This window comes from Nicrophorus vespilloides, unplaced genomic scaffold, assembly GCF_001412225.1.
Source record: "Nicrophorus vespilloides isolate i.1.1-1 unplaced genomic scaffold, Nicve_v1.0, whole genome shotgun sequence".
Lineage (NCBI taxonomy): Eukaryota > Metazoa > Arthropoda > Insecta > Coleoptera > Silphidae > Nicrophorus > Nicrophorus vespilloides.
In genome coordinates, this window is record NW_017099854.1 from 40,480 (window position 1) to 62,687 (window position 22,208).

The 22,208-nt window shown below is 28.9% G+C and overlaps 1 protein-coding gene across 1 annotated transcript in view; it reads right to left on the reverse strand.

Moving 5' to 3' along the window:
* The window catches only part of LOC108565820 (titin-like), a 35,405-nt gene extending 20,550 nt beyond the window's left edge, over window positions 1-14,855 (reverse strand). The window contains exons 1-2 of the mRNA XM_017925466.1: window positions 14,612-14,855; window positions 11,974-12,081 (exon numbers count right to left, since the gene is read on the reverse strand). The gene's annotated coding sequence lies outside the window, so the exon portion shown is untranslated. The remainder of the gene's footprint in view (window positions 1-11,973; window positions 12,082-14,611) is intronic.
* Window positions 14,856-22,208: the final 7,353 nt, after the last annotated feature.

Consider the following 22,208-nt stretch of genomic DNA (forward strand, 5'->3'; position numbering starts at 1 on the left):
TAAGATGAGCATGATTCAATAATTTCTAAAATTAGCAATTTCTCTTTAGAATGTAAATCTTAATGTTTCTACGTGATTGGATTTTATGAAATGTCTTATGAATCTTCGTGTTTAATTAAAAATTTCTTTAAACAATTATATTAGATTTATTGAAATATCTCATACATTTTCAATTATAATAATGAATATTCCGCATTTTATTGTTTTATAATTTAGTTAGAATTTAACATAATTAATTTATTAGCATACATGTTTAGTTAAAAAAAATCAAATATATTTTGCGAAAATTTTCAAGTTTTCAAGATTTGTTATTATTTGAGGATTTTTGATGTTGAAATTAAGTTAGATTAGTTACTTAATGTTACAAAATACTTGTTTTATGTAAACGTTCGTAATTTTTCGTAAAATTATATTACAAGAATTTGCAAAGGACGCTTTCTTTTATTAGTAAATATACTAAACATTTTATTTGGAAATAAATAAAATATGTTTTTTTTTTCAAGTACATGACGAATTTAGAAATCAGTGCAAATAAACATTTACTTATTTGCAGCTGTAAGTGACTCAAATGAAAAGAAGACGTGCATCCCAAAGAAAAGAAAGTTCCGATTTTTCTTTTGCAGAATGAGCCCATTCACGAATATGTTTATGCATTGTATATAAGTGGATAATAAATATCTCATGAAATATTGATTAAAATGTGTGTTTTGGTGTTGAGTTGATGTTCGGTGAGAGTAGCAGGGCTTGCGCCCAGGGCTACGGATCAAGTGAAATTCTCATCATCATCATGTGAGGCTGTGCACGCAGGTGTCGTCATGCCTTGAGGCCGGAACGAGAGAGAATCTCGAAGAAGATGATGCCGATGATGGAGCTGAAAGAAAAGGGTGAAAGGCGATACATCTCTCTCTCCCGTTCCCATTTTTTTGTTTCGACATCCATTTTTTTTTATCTTCGCACGGATCCATTTGCAAAAGCTCATGTTTCGTACTACATACATGCAAATGCTACACTAACACCTTTTTCAGGCCTCCATTGTTTCGCATGTTTTCTGAACTCGGTTATTGATCAGCCTGTATACTGTTTCACACACATATAGACAAAAAAACAGTTAAGGTTAGATAAATATATGTATTATCCATTCGCCTTTAGCTGTATTATTATAAGTATGTAGCATTGACACTTATTTTTCTGCGTAACAAGGAATTGCATAATTATTGTCTTTAACGTTCAACGATAAGCTGACATTTCAATTTGTTTATGGCTCCATTTATCTCTTAATTAAGTTCGAACATTAAAACACTGCACAACGAATAATGCAGATTATTATTGAACGACTTCATAAACATTTATACAACATAACCTTTTGCGATCCTTAAATTGTATTCATTATAGTTACGTAAAAAATATATAGAAAGTCAGTAATTTAATGTTATTTAACAATGCAAAAAAAACGATTTTTTTTTCATTTAATTAATTTCTTTATTTCAGACTTTTTATTATTTATTACTGAAATAAAAATTAAATACTTCTATCAAGAGAAACAAGAAAAAAAGATTATTATGTTATATAAGTAATCAATAATTTGAAAAAATTTGGGATTGATTATGGACAGTTGGAATTTGTGATTTAACGATTCGCATTGGAATACGTTAACCACTTTCAGTCGGCAATAATTAGTGATATACGACTGTGATAAAACGAGTATTGAATGCACGTAGAAAGTGCAATTTCACTTCGTATATTGACACTTCTTCTTTTTTATTCGTTTACAAGGAGGAAAATAAAGAAGTAAAAGGAAAAAAACGGAAAAGCATTACGTGTCTCATTCCCAAAACAGGAAAGATCACTACCGTTTTCTACCCAATTTCCTTTGAAAACTACGCATTATATTTTATGGATCGAGAATGAATAAGGCGTTAATAATAATTAATTGGTATTTAGTTGAAAGTGTTGATTTTTTTATGCATAGTATCCGCGTTGCAATAGACTTATTCCATTTTTTTTTCTATTCCAAGTATTAACGAATGCGTCCTTTCCTATTATGAATGTGTATCGGCTTTAATTGGTTCGCTTAATGAGGAGACAAACATAAATGAATAAGCGTAAAAAATGCAATAATATCTAACGGCAATTATCAAGGACGAAATGTAATGCACTGCGCGCCGCATATTGTGAAACGGTTTGCGAAACAACAAATCCCGAGCAATCTAAGTGCATACGACACAGATTACTCAATATTCATTCAGACTATTCATGCTACGAACAGTTTCTTTATGGACTTTGGTATTTGAGGAAAATCATTTTAATAACATTTAGGAAGAAGGACGTTATGTAAGTCTTTTTTTGTGTGCAAACTTTCTTGGATTGTTGTTATATACATTTTTTTTTGCTGGATGCTAACTTATTTGGAAAGCTAATGTTGTTAACATAATTTCGCATATTAATTTCATATTCGAAAGTTGATTTTTGACCGTGCTTTTGCTCCATGTTCTGATATTTCGATCCAATTATAATAAATATACAATAAATAGTTAAAATCTTTAGTATTAATAATAATGTCATCGGTTTCTAATATATAATTTTATTTAATAAAAAAAAATGAATCGATTTGTGTTACATAATTTAGTTTTTTTGTATATTTTCATTAACTACATTACCTAAATTTGTTTTACCTCTTTTTTTTAGACGGAAAATATTATTGTATCTTTTCTCTCAATATATTGTTGTACTTTTTCTGAATATATGATTATAATTACAAAAATAATTACATTTTTTCTCATCAATTCAACCAATTCATTCATTATTTTTCTTAGTCAACAAGTTAAAGGAAAGTTTAAATTGGAATCAAATTATTTGGTTGTAATATTTAAATTATTAATTACAATTAATATTATAATATAAATCTTGTAGTTTCTTTAATGAAATATAAAATTTTATATATTTTTGTATAGAGTTGAAATAAATAAAGTAAGTCTAAGAAATTATTACATTTTTTACTATTATAAATTTATTAATAGTTGTAGGTCATAAAATATAACCACCTGTTAATGTTCGGTTAATACATGTAATTAAATTGAACACTTCTTGGTAAAGTTATTTTGTAATTATCGCATTTTTATCCAATCTTCATAATTTAAAACTATTTGCTGCAATATTTTTGATTTCTTTGTTTTAAAATTTACAATTGATTCAAATGAAATAATAATTTATATAATAGTAATAATAATAGAAAAAACATTTGAATATTTTTTAGAACGCTTTCATAGAAATGCAAATAAATTATATTAGACAACACTGCAAAATCAACAGCTTTAAGCTATTATTGTACATTTTGATGTTATAAATTGTTTGACGTTTATAGGTCAGAAAACAGAACCATCTGTTTGGTTAATAAGTGCAAAATAAATTAAACACTACTTGGATTATGATTTTTTTATGTGGTAATCATTATAAATTATTGTTATCATTATAATTAATATAGATTCAATTTAAATTAAAAGTTAAGTTAAACAATAATTATGTATATATTTTGGTTTAAATGTTTCTAAGATTTCTACGATATTAACAAAATCGAATATAAATCGACCTGAGCTATAATTCTACTTTTTGCTGCTATAAATTTATTAATATTTATGCGACAGAATACAGAACCATATGTTCATTTTTGTTTAATGAGTGTAAATTGTTAATATTTTTGTGAAAGAAATATTCGGTTATAATAAGCACCAAAATGAAGGTAAAACCTTTCTGTTTCTAGAATAAATAATTCGAAGAGTATTAACAGTACATAGTGCCTGATGCACGACATGAATATACATCAGGCTCGTCTTACGTCGACGGATATGACTTGTATCTTTAAGTTTGTTTTTCTCGTCCGGGTCTTGTATTTCTCTTCAATCTATTATCGATAATTTATGAAAGATTGGATTTTCCGAACGGTTATTCTGCGGAATGTCGTTTGGTGGCTGCTGCAAACCGCAACGGCGAATGGCCAACACCTCTATTCATTTCACTTTTAGAATTGCCGAGGCATAACAGTAACCTATATCTTTGCTGAAGGCGCGTGGGCTTCGGACAGGTCTCCGCAGAAAAAGACAAAAGAAAAACGTAAAGAATCCAAAATCTTGTGTATAGTTTTCAATTCGTAAATGCATCAAGAACGATTATATTCCCACGTGAGTCAATAGGAAGCAAATACGGAAAGGAAATATTTAATGAGTAACTGTTTCGTAAATAGTATTATTACGGCGATGAGCGTTATCTGAGCTGCATATTTCTTTTGCATGTATATATTTTTATTTTGTTTCTTTCTTCACATGGACGGTTGAAACGGATGTAACAACCACCTGGTGGTTTTCGTACGTAGAAGAAATAAATCCGTCGTGACAAACGGACAAGGAGAAAACGCTCGATTGGAAATCCTTGAAATAATTGGTGAATTACGTTTCGATTACCATTCGGCTTCGAAAAAAGAAATAAAAATATATTATGTACATAGCATCTACGAAGGACAATTATTCATCGTGATTTGTGTGTTTTAATTGATACGCATGAGGTATTTTCTCATTTTAAGTAATGATTTTTCCATTCGCGATTAATCTCCGCTTAATGAGTTTTGCGTACTTAATTACTGCACACACGAATAAACCTGTATTATAATGGACGAGATTAAATTTTTTTTAAATTTAACACATAACTTCATTATTTTTTTTTAAATATTATTATTAATGTTTAACTTAGTTCATTTAAAATTACTTTTCATTATTTATTGAATTATAAAATATTTTATAATTACTATGCAAACAAAATAATAAATTTGTTTAAAATCTGTCATCATTATTTCTACATTTTATTTATATTATTTAAATTATAGTTTTTTTTAATATTACTACGCTTTTTATGCATTCAAATAAAATATATACAGAGGAACCTCGCTTAACGAGCAAAATGAATTGTAAGAAAAATGTTTCGCTTAACTAACGACGTTTTGCATAACGAGAGAAGAGAAGTCCCGGATTGTGCGACTGCTACATCATTTTTAAAACTTGTGTACACATATTATGTATATTTTGGAATATGTTTCACTATAAGAGTATTTCACTATACGAGTATAAATCCGGAAATTTTGGAACGAATTTAACTCGTTAAGCAAGGTTTCACTGTATATCAAAATAAAATATTATTCAAGCTTCATTGAATATTTGACGTTTCTTCTTTATCATCCTGTCAATACTGACATCTTTGACGTTTGATCGTGATACAATTATACATAGGGAGACCAGATCGGTTCAATCAAAAATTTGAATTCTTCATTAAGTTTTGTTTCCCTTCTACTTTGCATACAACGTACCTGAAATTGCAATTTCGGGACACTGGGACATTTAACCAAAAACCGGGATAAATTCCAAAAAAATGGGACTATAAGTATAAGCATGATGCAAAGATATACTATACTTCTTCTTATTGGAGGCTTTCGTCTCCCGTAATCCATTTAGCCTGTTGAAGTGATACAATTTTGCCAACTTTATCATTGGAAAACTTTATCACTTTAAAATTGGAAAAGTTCTATAAGACAATTCGAGCCGGATATCCAGCGACTTTAATGACAAGAGGAGTGGAGGAATCTCGGTGTTGCAATTTCGATGATAGCTATGGGTTCTAAAGGGGTTTTGGTGTTGAGTAATAATTTGATAAGTGCTGTAGCTGGGCCTCTAAGGAAGTGGGAAGTTGAACTTTAATGTCAATATGTCCGCTTATCAATTCTGTGGTTTCAATGGAAATCAGCGTGCATTGAAATAGAACATGTACTATTGTTCCCGGTTGTCCGCACGTGCATAAGTAGTTCTCTGCCAAGCCAATACAGTGCAGGTACACTATACTTATATCATGACCTTTGACAGTTAACAATAGTTAAGCAAAGTGTGTTGCAGATAATGAGTGAGCTAGTATTGTAAGGCAACCCGCTTTACAAAAACAAATCTTACTGATTTTCCATGATAAAAGTATGCTTGTATCATGACTGATTATAATAATTTTATGTAAGAACTGATAATCATACTAAGACGAATATTCAATAACCATATTTAATAAACCTCTTCTGTGTACATAACTGATTTTAATTAGAACTGAATTTGTAATGAATGGTGATTCAAGCAAAACTGTAATAGGTTCCAGGATGTAGGTACGAGATGTAAATGCATCATTGTTGATGAAATGAAACGAAAACGTTGTGACACTCCTTAAAGCTTGTTCATTTCAACGTGGACTTTCGGGAGATTTTGTTTTCGAGACAAGCGTCGTGTGTGTCTGTCTCTCTGTGTATATGCACAGATGTATAAATTTTCTTCTGTTATCCCACCTCGAGTTATGTAAATTCAACTTTGGTGTATGTCGTTCACGGTCAAAAATGGGCGTGAGTCGAATCACGTTCGAAATTTGAATTGAAAGTGAAAATGTATATAATAAAACGCATTCCATCCCGGCGCTCAAATGTTATGAGCATCAACACACTCACAAAAAAATATAGTCGCCACGAAACCGCAGCTCCGTTTTGTAACATACAATTTCATAAATCCTAATTGTATTACCGGTGTATGTGGCTGTGTTAATGCGGTCGTTGTCGTCTAAGACCCAGATCATTGCTCCCGCGCGCCATATATAATATTGATGGTCTTTTTGTTGTTGTTTTTGTTGTTATTTTGTAGGAAGAACAGCAACAAAATAAAAATGTTTCATAATTTAAAATTGTTTATGGAGTCGTCTGAAACCAGTCATATGAAGCGGCGAGTATAATCAGCTGATGGCGTGGCGATTAAAACATTATCATATGGTGAAATGCACTTAACTAAATGCATAATGGTCGTCTTCAAATATTACTCCTGATAGAACCTGTTAGGGCTTCGTGGAAGGAAGAATCGTTCTGCGGCCGCGTGTGAATTAAATTATCTTTTCTCGCTACCTTGAATATTGCAAAATATACAATTTCATTTAATTATATGAAATAATATTCTTGTAACTCCCAATTATTATTTGCACCCGTTACATTTATATTCTCACATTAAACCCGATTCAATGCAATATTTTTTTATTCCTACATATTTATCATATTAAAACCGTTATTGATCACACATAACATCTATATTATTACACAATACTTGCAAAAGTACTTGTGAAACAATTACACGAATTGGTCACTCATACTTATGCTAATTTTACAAATATTATTAAAGTTGTTACATTCGACAAAATATTTCTACCAGTTAAAAATCTGTAAAAAAAAATTGATTGAAATAATGAATGTTATTTTTAGTTCATTAGTAGTAAATGTTTTACTTTCATTATTACCACCTGAGTTCATTACTATCAACATTTTGTCCACAAGTATAGATAATTAAATGTATTATACATTTGAAACTATATGAACCTGTATGAATATTTGAATAATATGTACGAACCATAAAAACTAATGTAACGTTATTTATGTGTACCAATTAAGAAAATATTATAAATATTTTACGTTTATTTTGTGATGAATTAATATAAAGTAGTTAACTGGTTGTATAATGATAATTACTTAAAATTACTGAAAAACTATAAAAAAATAGGTGGCAAAACCTCAGTATAAAAAAATATTATTGTTGTTAATAATCAACTGTCAAACAGATGTATTCGATTTCAATACAAAAACTATCATTAATTATTATTACGTTAATTTAAATTATTAATTAAATTTTAATTAACGACTAATTGAAAATATTTAAATTTACTTTAATTATTAGAATCTTACTAATATATTAATTATATTAAGGAATACTATTAATTAAATAAAATAATTATAAAATGTAAATGTGTGAGTCAATCAAATTTGATACGTTCTTTTTAATTTTAAACTATGAGTAATAGCTTCCCAAAATAGTAGTAGATATTTGATAAGAAACAGATGTTAAAAATTGGGTCAATAGTTTGTAATTACGCGAAAGATTATATTTTTTTCCTTTGATGTCGTTGTTTATGTTTCGTTTTGTCGCATTTATCAACGTTTAATAATAAACAATGGCAACCGAGCAATTCAAAATAAAAAAAAACTCACAGCGGCATTAATTGGTGCTGCGACTGGGGACGACCCAAGAATCTGACATACATCTATGGAAACGCATTTTGTTGTAAACAAAATAATAAAAAATAAAACTTTCAAACATATTGTAATATATATATATATATGTTGAAAGATGCCCTAGGCGCGACATTGCATCGTGATCAACGCCGCACAACTAACGTGACCTAAGCAAAGGTTACATAACTTTGGAACTGCTGTTTTTTCTGTTCTCCATCTCAATGTTTGTATAAATATCAGAATATGCTTCTACAAGAATCCGGTTTAAAGAATCACTGCTGATTTTCTGTTATAAATCATAAAATTTTCCTAAAATCATGAAATTCTTCTCTTACAATTCAGTTTAAAGTAACCTAATGATGTCATATTATTGAGTGCGATTGAGTGTGATTTCAAATTTTAATACAAAATCATAAGATTTTTCTCTAAGCATCTAGTTTAAAGCATTCAACGTTTGATAGCTTTGTTCAATGCCTTTAACTTAGTTTCGATACTGCGAAGTAAAACGTGTCGTGGGCCGTGTCATTAAAGGTTACATAACGTTACCCGGAGGTTCTCTTCCGCTTCTGCTAATTTAATTCGTACACGACCGAAGGTAGTGTAAGGTTACTACAGAACTGGAGGTCTGCACTTATTTCGAGTACCTTTTAATTGAATTTAATAGCGTTAAACTATTGAGGATACGAAACCTCGACAATAGGATGAACTGCCAAGGTTATACTTAACTTGAACCTAGTTCAAACAGGAAGTCTGCAGTAATTTTCACAAGTCTCGTGAAATAAAAAAAAACAGCATTACAATTTAATAAACATTTTCAGGGTCAAGGAGAAGATAAAATGAATCTTAAAAATCTTCGAAGCATGAAAACTCTGCAATGTATGGTTTTCATTAAAAGAAAATTTATTTTTCATACTGCATTTTAGGATGATCATAGTTTTAGTTTCTTCACTGACTGACATATTTCATAGGAAAAATCTTCAATCAACGTTCTGGATGATAAAATCCCACAACAAATTATGACATAATATTCATAAAAATACTTATCAATTCTTTTCAGCTCATTAAGCAATGCAGTAATACTTGAAGTGATATAAGAGAAGGGTTAACAATTTAAACGCAAATAAGCTCATCAAGCGTATCATGATGAGTTTCGGTGTTAATAAATCTTGAAAACATTCACTCACGATTTTCCAAAGTAAGTGAACTGGATTGGGGCAATTTATTTATGACACAGCCCGTTCGAACGTTTCTATCAGATGCAAGAACCCAAGAAGGTATATCGACTTGAACGGTGGAAAAGAAGAAGAACAAGAGAGAGAAAAAGAAGGCTTTGCTCATTGTATGCTAAAAACTGTCGAAAGTGCAAATTGTGTCAAAGTAAAAGTAGAATTGTTCCGATCTTCGCTGCGGAAAGAGAACAACTGTTCAGATAAACATTAACTGACAATAAAAACTAAATGGTGCAAATTAGAAAATTTATATACATTTTAATTTGAATTTTGAAGAAAGTTACAATGAAGATGAGTTTCTAAAATCGATTTTTTTTTTTAAATATATTTTGTTTATTGTGACGTTTGTTTAAGAACGTAACGCACTAATTGATCATTTATGAAATTAAGCTGTGATTACGGTGGAAACCGGATGGAAAAGATTACTCCTTCAGAAAGCCTTGCAAAGAAGACCTTCGCACAGAATTACTTTTTTTTTAAATTTGATTTCGAACCATGACACATTGTTTCGATTTAATTAGTCCTAAAAGTAATAATTAAATTTAGTTTGAACCTTGATCCTATTAAAGTCCTTGTTTCCTTGAGAACATTTAAAAATAAAGTTTGTTTGTTATTTGCATCGAAATCAAAGCTGCAATTCCATTTGTATCACATTCGGAATTGGTTATTCCTTTGAGCTGTTCTAAGGTGCAGCAGCAATAGTTGAGTATCTTTCAACAATCGCTCCAATAAAATTCCATTATTGCTTCAGTTTTTATATGTAGGAAATTTCTCTTTTTTATCCTCGACTCGGACTAGGACCTTCGGGTCATGCAATCCTTCAATAGTCTATATTAGTCTTCAATACAGATCATTTAGAAAGTCCCGTATAATTAGCAAATACTTTCTCACTCTCGACTAACCAAATATTACAAAAACAAATCTCTCCAAGCTCATATATGTGTATATTGATATATTTTTTTAAACTAATATATTTATGTTATTAATTGCTTTAAATTTTATGATCCATATCGTGCTTATTCAGTCGAAATCGAAAGTGAAATAGCTACGCATGCCACGAGCGCAGAATGCTGCTGCTCGACTTCTACAAATCTCAATAATTAAATCAATCGGAAGCGTAGTTTTGTTACGCAACTGTTTTTTTTATACATCATTAGTGCAGTGATTATCTTTGTAATACGCACGCGTTTACTTCCGCCAAAAACAAGAATTATGTCATTTGGTATTTAGGTTATAACATTCTACCTCTAAATATTCCTCTTGCAGACTAATCGTCAGTTAATTTAGGTTACGGTTAATATTGTTCCTGTTACGTACGGTTAGCGTATAATGTCGGTATTGTCATTAGGAATGGTACATTTTCAACATTCTTCAGAACACGCGGCACACCCTATCTGAGATACGACCTTCTATTAGTCAGCCGTGTAAAATTTAAATAACAAAAAAAAGAAACAGAGACATTTTTATTGAATGACCATTATATTTTCTGCAATTGTAAACAGCTTTTTTTAATGAAAGGTCAGCGTTTCAAATCATATTTATTAGATGCCAAGTTTCAATTTAATATAGTTGTTTGCATTGAAATCATATAATTCACAAGTTTATCCCAATAAGTAATATTATTTTGAAAAAGTTGTTGTTTTAAAAATGTTGATATTCAAAAATATATTTGAGATGAAAAATCACGGCTGTTTGTGAAGTTATATAAATGTTTTGATATTAAGTAAGCAAACAGTTTAGTACAGTAATAGAGGTACGGAAAACATAATTAATAGCACAAAATAATTTTTTTTAAATTTATTGCTCAATTAAAATTTAGTTTGTTTTGAAATTTCCAAATCCTACTATAGTGAGTCCTCATTGATCGAAGTTTTTATAAATTAAAATTTGTTTATTAATTTAATAATTTGTATAAATGAAGCAGAATTTTTATAGAATTATATTCAAATTCTGTGTGTTATAAGTAAGCAATTTTTGATATACAGATAAATATTTGAGATTCATAAAAATCATATTTCTATGAAATTATGTAAATAATATCAAAAATTAGTTTGAAGCATCATATTAGTTTTTCGGTAAATACGTAAAGAACAGAGATTGTGAGTCCATCGAATAATATAAGTATGTAAGAGAGGCTATATTCTTGGGTTTCCGTATGTGAATACCAAATTTAGTGTCCTGTCGCGAGGTGAATATTAAACTTGGAATGTGAATAGTTATCGAAAGTAAATCACAATCTAATACATATGAGAGAATAAATAAAGGAGAGAAGAAGAAGGAGAAGGAGGAAAAAAAACTTTCAATTTCTCTCTGCAAGTCAAGAGACTGGACTGCCTTGGCTCCTACGAGCAAGTCAATATACAAAATCACGTAGTCGGTAACGGACTTGGGTATAAATGTTTTTCAAAGATATATCTATATATATATATAAGCACACATATAAATCGGTCCGTTTCGTTCTTTCTTCTCTCTCGTTTAGTGGGTCATGTTATGTAACTGTTCGCGAAACTATTAACACACATCGACGTGTTTTTAGTTTTGTGTAACAACAACAAATAAAAAATATATAGAAAATCGATCAGAAGGAATTCATGCAAGTATGCGTGATTCGAATGATGATTTATTCCTTACCTTGATAGTTTGCTGATAGTAAATTCGTTTAGATCCAAAGGCACTCTATCATCATACACTGAGTATTGCTTCTGCGAGCTTCTCCCTTCGGCGAACTCGAAAAACCACCTAATGAGAAACGAAGAGACGCATTTAGTATGGATATTTTTTTTGTTTGGTGATAATTCAAAGACGTGTGATTCGTGTTAACACTTCACCAAATGGTATTGCGAATGATATGAGTCAACGGACTTATTTTCGCCGAGCACAATTCGAAACCAATTAACATGCAATTCAGACGGTCATTAGTGATGTGCATCGAAAGTTCTTTTTAATATATACGCAGACGGCTTCGTTCATTTGACATAATCGACTTATGCAACAGCCGGCCATTTTACGTGAAGACACAATGTTTCAATTAGCAACGTCTATCTTCTTTGCAACCAATTAGTATTTTGATTGGTACCGCGTTGTTGGTACATATCCTATTTATGAATGAAACTAAGCGAAAATTTGTTCATCTATTATTTGCATCACCTGCTATGAATTTATATGCTAGTGGGTATTTAACAATTTAGAAATCGACATTCTATGAGAATCTTCTTAAACTATTAATAACTTTATTTAAAATGATAACTTTCAAAACTTTACCTCTAAATAAATAATAGAAATAAAAAATATTATAATATATTTTGTTCCCCCTTCGAAAAATGTTCGCAGTCATTTAAATAATAATAATTCTCGAAAAATCCAACAAATAATCAATAGAAAATTGAGCATAAACAAAATAATTTAAAAATTAATGAATTTCAATTTAAGTTAGTACTTAATTAATAATCCTTAAAGGACTAATCTACACGAAATATAATTATCTCACCGCTCTTAATAAGAGTATCAAAGCTTAAGACTGTTTTCAAGTGTATTTCTCACCGTTCCTCCTCCCGCTTTTACTATACATCTTTTCAGATAAGCCCACTTCTGTGTACTTAAAACGTTAAAGCGGTTAACCGAGATTACACAATTACGGTTTCCCTGTTCGTAGTAATATTTGTATTTCCTATTCACAATATAATTTGATGTATTCATTAAAATGTGTATAATACAAGTTGATGTAATCATTGCTGATGTAGATTCTCTTAACAAAAGATAAAATAATTACGAAAAAATAAAACAGGTGGTCAACAAAATATATTTTTTGACATTGCTTTATTATTGTATGTAACTAAAATTTTCCATAAAAAAATAAATCTTGCTTTATAATGTTTTCCTTTAAAAAAGTGAAAAAATAAAGATTTTTTTAATAGCCCTTTGTATATCTTTATTAATAATTTATGTGAATTTTATTTTGAATTATTTTGTACCATAAAAAATATCACTTTATTTCTAATGTAATAAAATGAGATTCACTGTTCATTATTTCACATTTTTTGTCTGTAAATATTTAATAATATCTTTGTTAATTAATGTATTTCGAAGTTTTTTTTAATTAAAAGTTTTACGTCTATAATTATTTATATAATTTTTTCAATAATTTTTACTCTAAGAAACATTAACCCATTAACACATTGTTAGAATTAATGAAATAAAAAATAACATTGTCATATCACAATAGAAAATTGTTTGTTTGTAATTATTTTATAATTTCTGCGTGTTTATTACATTTTAAATTATATTTCAAGTAATCCATTTTAATGATAGTTGTTTTTTTTTATTTCAAACTTTTCTGTTTTATAATACTAATTTGACAAAAGTTTTGAATGTTAACAATAAAAAATATTGTTGAGTTAAATGAAATTAACAAAGTATCATGTGACAATTGAATATTGTGCATTTTATACAATACTATTATGAGTCATTTAATGCTTTCTAAATAATTTTTTGGTTGATGCAATTCTCGTTCGGGTTTATTGGGATCCTTGAGATGAAAGAAAATTATTTTGTTGGATACAAAATAAAATATGAAGCTATAATCACATCATATAAATCAAGTTATACCAATAATGTAATAATTATAATGATACGTAAATGCGGTTTGCGAACTAGGCATTCATTTTCCTTGATGGGTGGCCATTATAACCACATAAATTGTAGCATCAATTGTTCTTTTGAAACAAATTTAGTTTGCGCATTAAGTGCGCACTTAATCTTATTAAAATTCCATTTACAAAGGCAACGAAGGGCTATCAATTGTGCCGTTTAGCAAATACCCAAATTGCGTAACTTTCACTTGAAGGATCGTAATTTTTGTTTGCTCGGGCGATTACGAAAAATGGTAAATTAAATAATGACGGTGTTGCTAATTTTCGCAATTGACACTAAGATGAGTGACCTAATTTTCGATTTTACAATTTTAGGAGGAGAATAGCCGTGCATGATTTTATATTTGAATGGCGTTGGTTTTGCGCAATCTGAGGTTTAAAGAAGAAATTTGACATTTCGATTGTAGCGAAAGTAAAAGCGCATAATCGTCTGATGCTCATCTTCACAATACTATGTGTATATATAAATTGTATGTATATGTATACTTGGGCCATCCATAAAGACACACGTTAGATGAATACCAATTTCATCTTCACGCTTAAGAGAGTACCGGCCATGAACCGCGATGACCAACAACGTTCGTGCAAAGTTGATGATACGCTCTACGTCGAATACGAACCTCTTCTGGTCAGTTGCTGCTGCGGCGATTCTTTTCTGGTTCTTGCTTTCCGTTTAAATCCAAAGAAACCAAAAAAATAATAATGTACGTGTGTATGTAAAAAGTAACAAAAAATAAATCGCACAATCTCGTTCGGATTTTTCAGTATTTCAGGCACTCCTCACTGTTACTAGAAACCGGAGGTCACGAGCTGTGGACACTTGTTGAACACCGTGCGCGGACTGACTGTGCAGGTAAACCGAAGGCTCACCTGTCCCAAGCTCTGGTCTTTGTTGGTGGGGCAAGAAGAGAACCCCATTTCAGATTTACCAAAGGCAATATAACAACGCTCTAGCCTTTTGGTACACTCAACGCGCCAACAGAACACATGCCCACTTGACTCGCTATACCGAATCTAATACTCATAACTTATTCTCCATTCCGGCGCACTCACTTCTTGTTTCACCTAAAAAAATACTTTTCTAAATTATTTTTCTTTTATTTCAAATATATTTATTTATTATTAACATTATCTTGCATTGCATAAACATTATTTTGACAATTTATCTATTTGTATCTATTACTTGTATCTTTTTTTCATTATACTTTCTTCAATACTTTTTAAACTAATTTATATAAGTCATTTATTATATATCATTTCAGTTTTATTACTTTGTTCGGTTCATGTATTATCATGTTATTAGTATTTTATATATTAGCATCATTTTTAAATAATAATAATATTTATTGAAAAATTTATACATTATCAAACAAAAAAAAATATGTTTATAATAAAAAAATAACTGTTACAGAGGGCTATTGAATCTTTCCGCCCTTAAATAATATTTGTTAATATTTCTGTTACTAAAAAGTTTACAATATATTCAATTATTTGCATTTTATTGAAATACACTTTTAACTATAGTTTTATAAATAATTTAATAGCATTTATTCATCTACATTTAATAAAAAATATTTGTTTATTCATTTATTAAAATTTTTGTTAATATCTTATACATTATCATTTCTATACAGTTTTTTCAAAAAGTTTTAAAATAAATATTACTATCAATTTAAATACATTTCTTAACAATCACATACACCGTGTCATGGATTAAAAATAAATTACGTTTCATTGATTTTTCTGAATAACTTTAAAAATAATTTATATATTTTTTTTACAAAATATTATTGAAAATTAATAAGTTTTTTATTAATTCATATTCTCCGCATTTTGTAGACATTAATTTTGGGATTTACCTTTTTTGCAAGTGGACTTTCCACAATACTTATTTATTGGTTGAATGTTTTTCCAAATATTACATCGTTAATCGAAACTTTGTTTTCAGAAGTACAAATTCTAAGGCCAGAATAAATGAATGTATGATGCAATGAAAGTGAAAAGCTTTTACAATGTGAAATCGCATTCGAAAATATGATTCTAAAGTTGATTGTTGTTTTTTTATTGCCTATATGTTTAATAATAATACTTCTTAAATCAGCATCATTTTCATAATAAAAATTAAAACATTATTATTTAAGCATCATTTTTAATCTTTGATTCTTAAGATTTTTCGGCAGGAACTTTAATAATTTCGTATTTTTTTTTGTTGCTAATAAGGTTTTCTATTTTTTTGCCAATAAAAATTCATCAACTTCAATAATTTCTAAAATTCTAACATCCTCTTCATCAACACTATCGAAAAATTAATACTTTGAAATTGCGAACTGTTTAATAATATCTAATCTTCGTTGTCAGAGATCAGAATATAAAAAATTAATGAAATATTTTTTAGAATAGTTCTTATTTTTGTTGTTTTTTTGCACAAATTAATTGTAATATACAATCCGTGCCAAAATATAATTAATAAATAAACAAATTAATTCTTTTTTTTATCACAAAATAAATAGTTTACATAGAATCCGTGTCGAAATATAATAGATTAAGCAATAAACAAATCAATTCTCATTCCCAAAGAGATCGATTGCATGGTCAATGCTTTCAACAATTTAATACAGCAATTTTCCGGTTACGTGTCTAATCATCACCAAACCAAACCCAAAATCAGAACAAAACGTTAACAATTAAATTATCTCTGTTAGGTTTTGTGTCTACATTATTTAGTACTAATGAATTGAAATACAGCAATGCCTCGCATAGTGCTACTTCGATTAATGCAGATTCATTATAGTCCGGTTTAGAAAGTTCAAAGCCAATATATTTTATCTTTTTTTTATATAAATAAATAAAAGTCTTCGATTAGTCCGGTTTCATATGGTCCTAGATATTGACGGAACCGATTAACCGCACTATACGATGTAATGCTTTTTTATATTTGAACTGATTAGAAATTTTGATATATTAATTAGTAAAATAAAAACTACATATATTTACTGTAGTCTTTCAGCTTCTTATATAATTATTAACAATAAACTAGATACTTTATTCTTGAATATAATTTCAGTTAAGTTAATTTGTTAATATATGAAAGGTAGTATATTTAACTTTCTTAATCTGTCAATTATGAAAAACTTATTAATATTATATAATGCAAGCAAATTTGCAATTACAGGAAAAAAAATATAATCATAATGTTGTATGTTAATAAATACTTTAATATATTATGCAACATAAAGAAAGTAGTTTTCCAGGACAAGAATTTTCCGTTTATCGATTCCAACAGTTGACAAATTGGAAACATACAAACATATACAATGTAATATATTATAAAAATAAAATATTAAAAAATATATTTCAATCAGTTTTTATTTACAACAAAAAAGAACGTTAGTCAATAATATATAAAAAAAAAGTGACGAACGTGTTGAAACGAACTGTAAAACAGGACACATTAGTTATTCATTTGTCTCACGGGCAACTGAAATGCATTTCGCATGATTAAATAATCGTTTTGAAAGCACTAAAGTAATAATATATTCATCGTCAATTTCCTCGATTTTTGGTTAATTTCATGGCTTTTTACAAACAGCACCTTCGAAAACAATCCTTGATTTTTTTTTTGGGTTGTATTTTGGAAATCATTGCACAGAATATGAATTTACTCTATAAATAAATCAAGAGATACGAAAAATCAACATAAAGTAATTAACTAAAAGATTTGAAAGGAAGGAAGAAATTTTTTGGTAATTTCTTTTAGAACGCAAACTTTTACTACTGTATATGTTTTAAGTATTAATTACACTTTCATTATTTTGTTAAAAATAGAATAATAATTAGGGAATAATTCAAGCTTAACATTATTTATTAATGGTTGTAAATAGTTAAAATTTTTATTGTTAATTTAATTAACCGCAGTAAATTAATTACTAAAGTATTCTTGATTATTTTGTGTAGATATTTTTTTTTAATAAAATTTGATTTTATCAAAAATATTAAACTAACAATAATTCAATTTTAAAACAGTTATAAATAGTTTTGTATTTAGGTTAATGGTAACATTAATTAATTGTAGTATTGTTATATTTAGGTTAATGTAAATATAATTTAATTGTCTCAATTAATTTTAAAGTTATTTTTTTAATTTACACATTCTTGACACTAATTTGGACTTTCAGTTATTTCATTTTGCAAAAATAATTTTTAAATTATAAATATGAATAATTAAAGATTAAATGATTTTGAAGAAGTTATAAATAGTCTAAAGTATATTTTTTTAATATTAAAATAATTAATAGTAATTATTTTTTAAGTTCACATCTTTCGTTCGAAATATTTGAAATTGGAATTATATTTAACAAAATAGAGGTATCTCCCGACTTACGAACTAGTTACGTACCAAAGGGTTGTTCGTAAGTCGGGGAAATTAAAGAAAATAAAATATACTTATTTTACCACACTTTATCATGGTTTTTACTTTTATATATGATAAATTTCCTATTACTGACTGAATAAAACTGAAATAAATAGATTAATATGAATAAAATATTTTTCAATATAGACATCACAACCTTGTATCAAACTTGTTCGTAAGTCCGGGAATTCGTAAGTCGGACGATACCTGTATTGGGAATTCCATTCATAAAATCCTATGATAAAATTGTCCTAATATATTTTATAATTAGGGGGTTTATCTTATTTTTTTTATAGTTGTAATGGCATTTGGGAATGGAATTTTTGTCTTCCGTATTTTGAGTAACAATATTAGTAATTAATATTTGTTAAATACCCTAATTAATACAAGTACTGATACGCAGGTAAAATTAAAGAAAGTTCGACGATTCTTCATTGTTATAATAAAAAAAGTTAATAATAATAGAAGTCTGGCATAATTAAAATAATTGGAATACTGCTGGCAGTGCGTCCAATTGTGCAAAGGCATCCAGAACTTATAATTACGATCAAATCTAATCTTGGAGTGCTCAAACCCAAGATTGTGTTGCATAAATTACATGTTAATTAGAAATAGGTTTAAGACTTCAGGTTACAAACTACATAAAAAAAGAACATATGCATTTGTTGGATGTGTGAAAGCAAGTTCAGAGCTAATGATGAAGAGAGGTAAAACAATGCACGAGGAAGAAGTAAGCGCTTTGCAAATTACCGCCTCAATCATAGGATGCATATCGCGACCTTTAACATCAGAAAATAAAAATCCCGTAGTTTTCGAAAAACTTTCTAACCGTCTTCAACTTCCTTTATCAATTAGAAATTACACATTGCAATTACTAACTATTAGAAACTGACGAAAAAAATGTAAAATAATAGAGTTATTAACAGCAGTCGCATTCCGGGCTCAGTCTTGCATAGATTCCGCGAGGTGTTGCAACAGAATTCCGTGGCTGCTTTAAAGACAATTGCCATTAATTGAAGCTTAATTGGCAAACGACAAAAATTGTTTCGAAAGTGAATCGAAGAAGATAAAACTGAAGTTGTTTTTTTTTTCGAAACAATCATAATTGCTACGCTTCACGTGCAATTCGTTTTCAACCATTTAATTTAAGGCTATTATTATTATTACATTGCGGTTACCGACTCAACTATTCCTTCTTTTTTTCTTCTATTTTCCTTTTATAACGAGAACTTAGCGAAAATAAACATCAAACCAAAGAAAACGTGGAATTAGTTCCGTGGAATATACAATATTCTATGCTTCGCAGAAGTTCGACGGTAAAAGTGTATTTCATTTGAAATCTAATTATATTGAGAGATTTATTTTTTTATGTAAGATTAATTATTCAATACTTTCAGTTATGCAAAATAGGAAACGAGAACAACGCTTATTTCATTACTCTGCTTTGATTGCTTTACTTCCAAACACTTTATTATAAATAATTAGGTTAAATAAAAGCTTGTTTTTGCCAATTATTAGTATATGTCAAAGTCATATTTAACTTACTACTAATTAATTCGAAAATTATCTATTAAAGTTATATTTCATTGTTACGATTTATTTCAAAATATTACGATAGATTCGGAATGGTAATGTTTTAGGTCCAATTATAATTATATTCTAAAGAAAAGACTTGATCCATTTGATATAAAAACGATTAAAAGTAATAATATATTAATATTCAGTGGCGTTGAAATTGTGGGCCCCATGAAATTCTTTATTTGGTGATCACATCAAATTTGAGTCTAGGGTCCCAGGAAAAGTTTTTGTCGATAATTTAAACAACTTGTTTGCAAACCCCAAGGGCCCCCTTTATCCGTGGGCCCGTGTACATCACATCCGCTGCACCCTGGATTGTTACGCTATTATTCACATCAATAATTACTTTTATTTGATTTTTTTCTTATAATTGCTAAGAGATTTATTTATTGAAATAATTCTAGCTTTTTTTTGCAACATAAAATTTCTCATTTTATTTATATTTCTAAATCAATGTATTGCACATGCACAGTCCGGTATGTATTATACAAATGTGGTGTTTTCAAATATGTCAATGCCGTTCGTCTTCCATAAGCAATGATCGAAAGCATTTAGACAATTCCTCGCATACCTTGCGTGCGGTGAAAACTTGCGTTTATTGGATATTGCTAATTCTAGATATTTACTTGACTCGTTGCACGAATGTCTTTAAAGTATAACTTGAGTAAATGTATGTTAACACTTATTATTTCTAAATAAATATTTTAACAATATTAAAAAGTGTTCTAAAATGTACATTAGTATTTGTAAAAATATTATATTTTTTTTACTTTGAAATGAAATTGAGAAAATTGTAAAATTAAAAGTAAATAATATAAAACAACATTAGATTAGTATTTGTTATAATTATTTTAAAATCGTAATTAAATTAATATTGTTGTATTTTTATGTTTATATATTTGATTTTATTTTATTTATGTAATATTCAATTCTCGGGTAAGAAAAAAAAAGCAATGATCGTTTAACTTTGACTAACAGATTTTTCTTGTACGTCACACACGCAAACACACTAGAAATGCTCAAGTATATAATAATAAGGTCCCAATGTCTGGTAGCCGGAGGGCCGCTTTCCTCTTCGACCCAGCTTACTTCATCACTATGGAATCCTTGCATAGAGATGAGTTTGGTCTGAAATGCTGTTCTCATTCACTTGACCAGAAAGAAGTCAAGTGATTCATGACTCCCTCACTTTCAAGAATACACTGAAATCCATGTAAACTTCCCAGAAATGCGCACTTGAAATATATATTATTTTTTCATAAACCACTCGAGACCTAAACCTGTGAGAATATTTCAAATACAACAATTAAAATCCAAATGAGATTTTGTTCATTCAAATATGTTTGTATAGTGAGAGAGATAAAGGAACGTCAAATTGATGGACTCGTTTTCACTGATGAAATTGAAAAGCAGGAAGTGTATAGGAAACGAGCCATTCAGTCTGCTGCGGCCGATCAAAAATCCGACGATTTGCATTTGCATTGAATTCTTCAAACTGACCTAAATAACAGAAAACGCCGCTTGCTCACAGACCAAAGCACATGTAACATTCTGCACCAAGACCGTTCGGACCCGCATTACAGGATAATAAATTATTTTTTTTTAAGTTTGCAACTGCTGCGTCGACTCGTTTTCTGTAAAAGTTGCTTGGTAGTTGAGTTATTCCTTGTTATTTTTACACTCTGATATTTCTTTTTTTTTTCTTCTTCTCGCAAATAAATTAATGTAAATGGTTTGATTTTAAATTACATCACAAGAGCCGCCATCGTGAGCGATTTTGTCACGTTTTATCTGTCCACTTGCCCATTATTATTTATGAATACTATGCAGATGTAATAACCATAGGAATGCAATTAAGATTTCGCTTTTCTATTTCTTCAGCAATAAACTCCATTGGTAATCGTAGGTTCAACGATAAGCAATCAACAAGTTGCATTTTAGATACTTTAATATGATGTTTTCATTTAATCATCAATTAGACAAATAGTCAACTACATTAATATCTATTATAGTGCAGGTAATCGGTTCCGCTAATATCCCGCACTGTTTGAAACCGGACTTCCGTATGAAAAGAGACGGAAGAGAGAATTGAAATTTTCATAACTTAATTTGCGATATATTGCTGTACTTATTAATTATTTAATCTACGATTCTATTTATGTAGTGAAAAGAACCGTCAATGACAGTAGACTTGGTAGTAAGTAAAACCGTAGATCATAATAGATTTT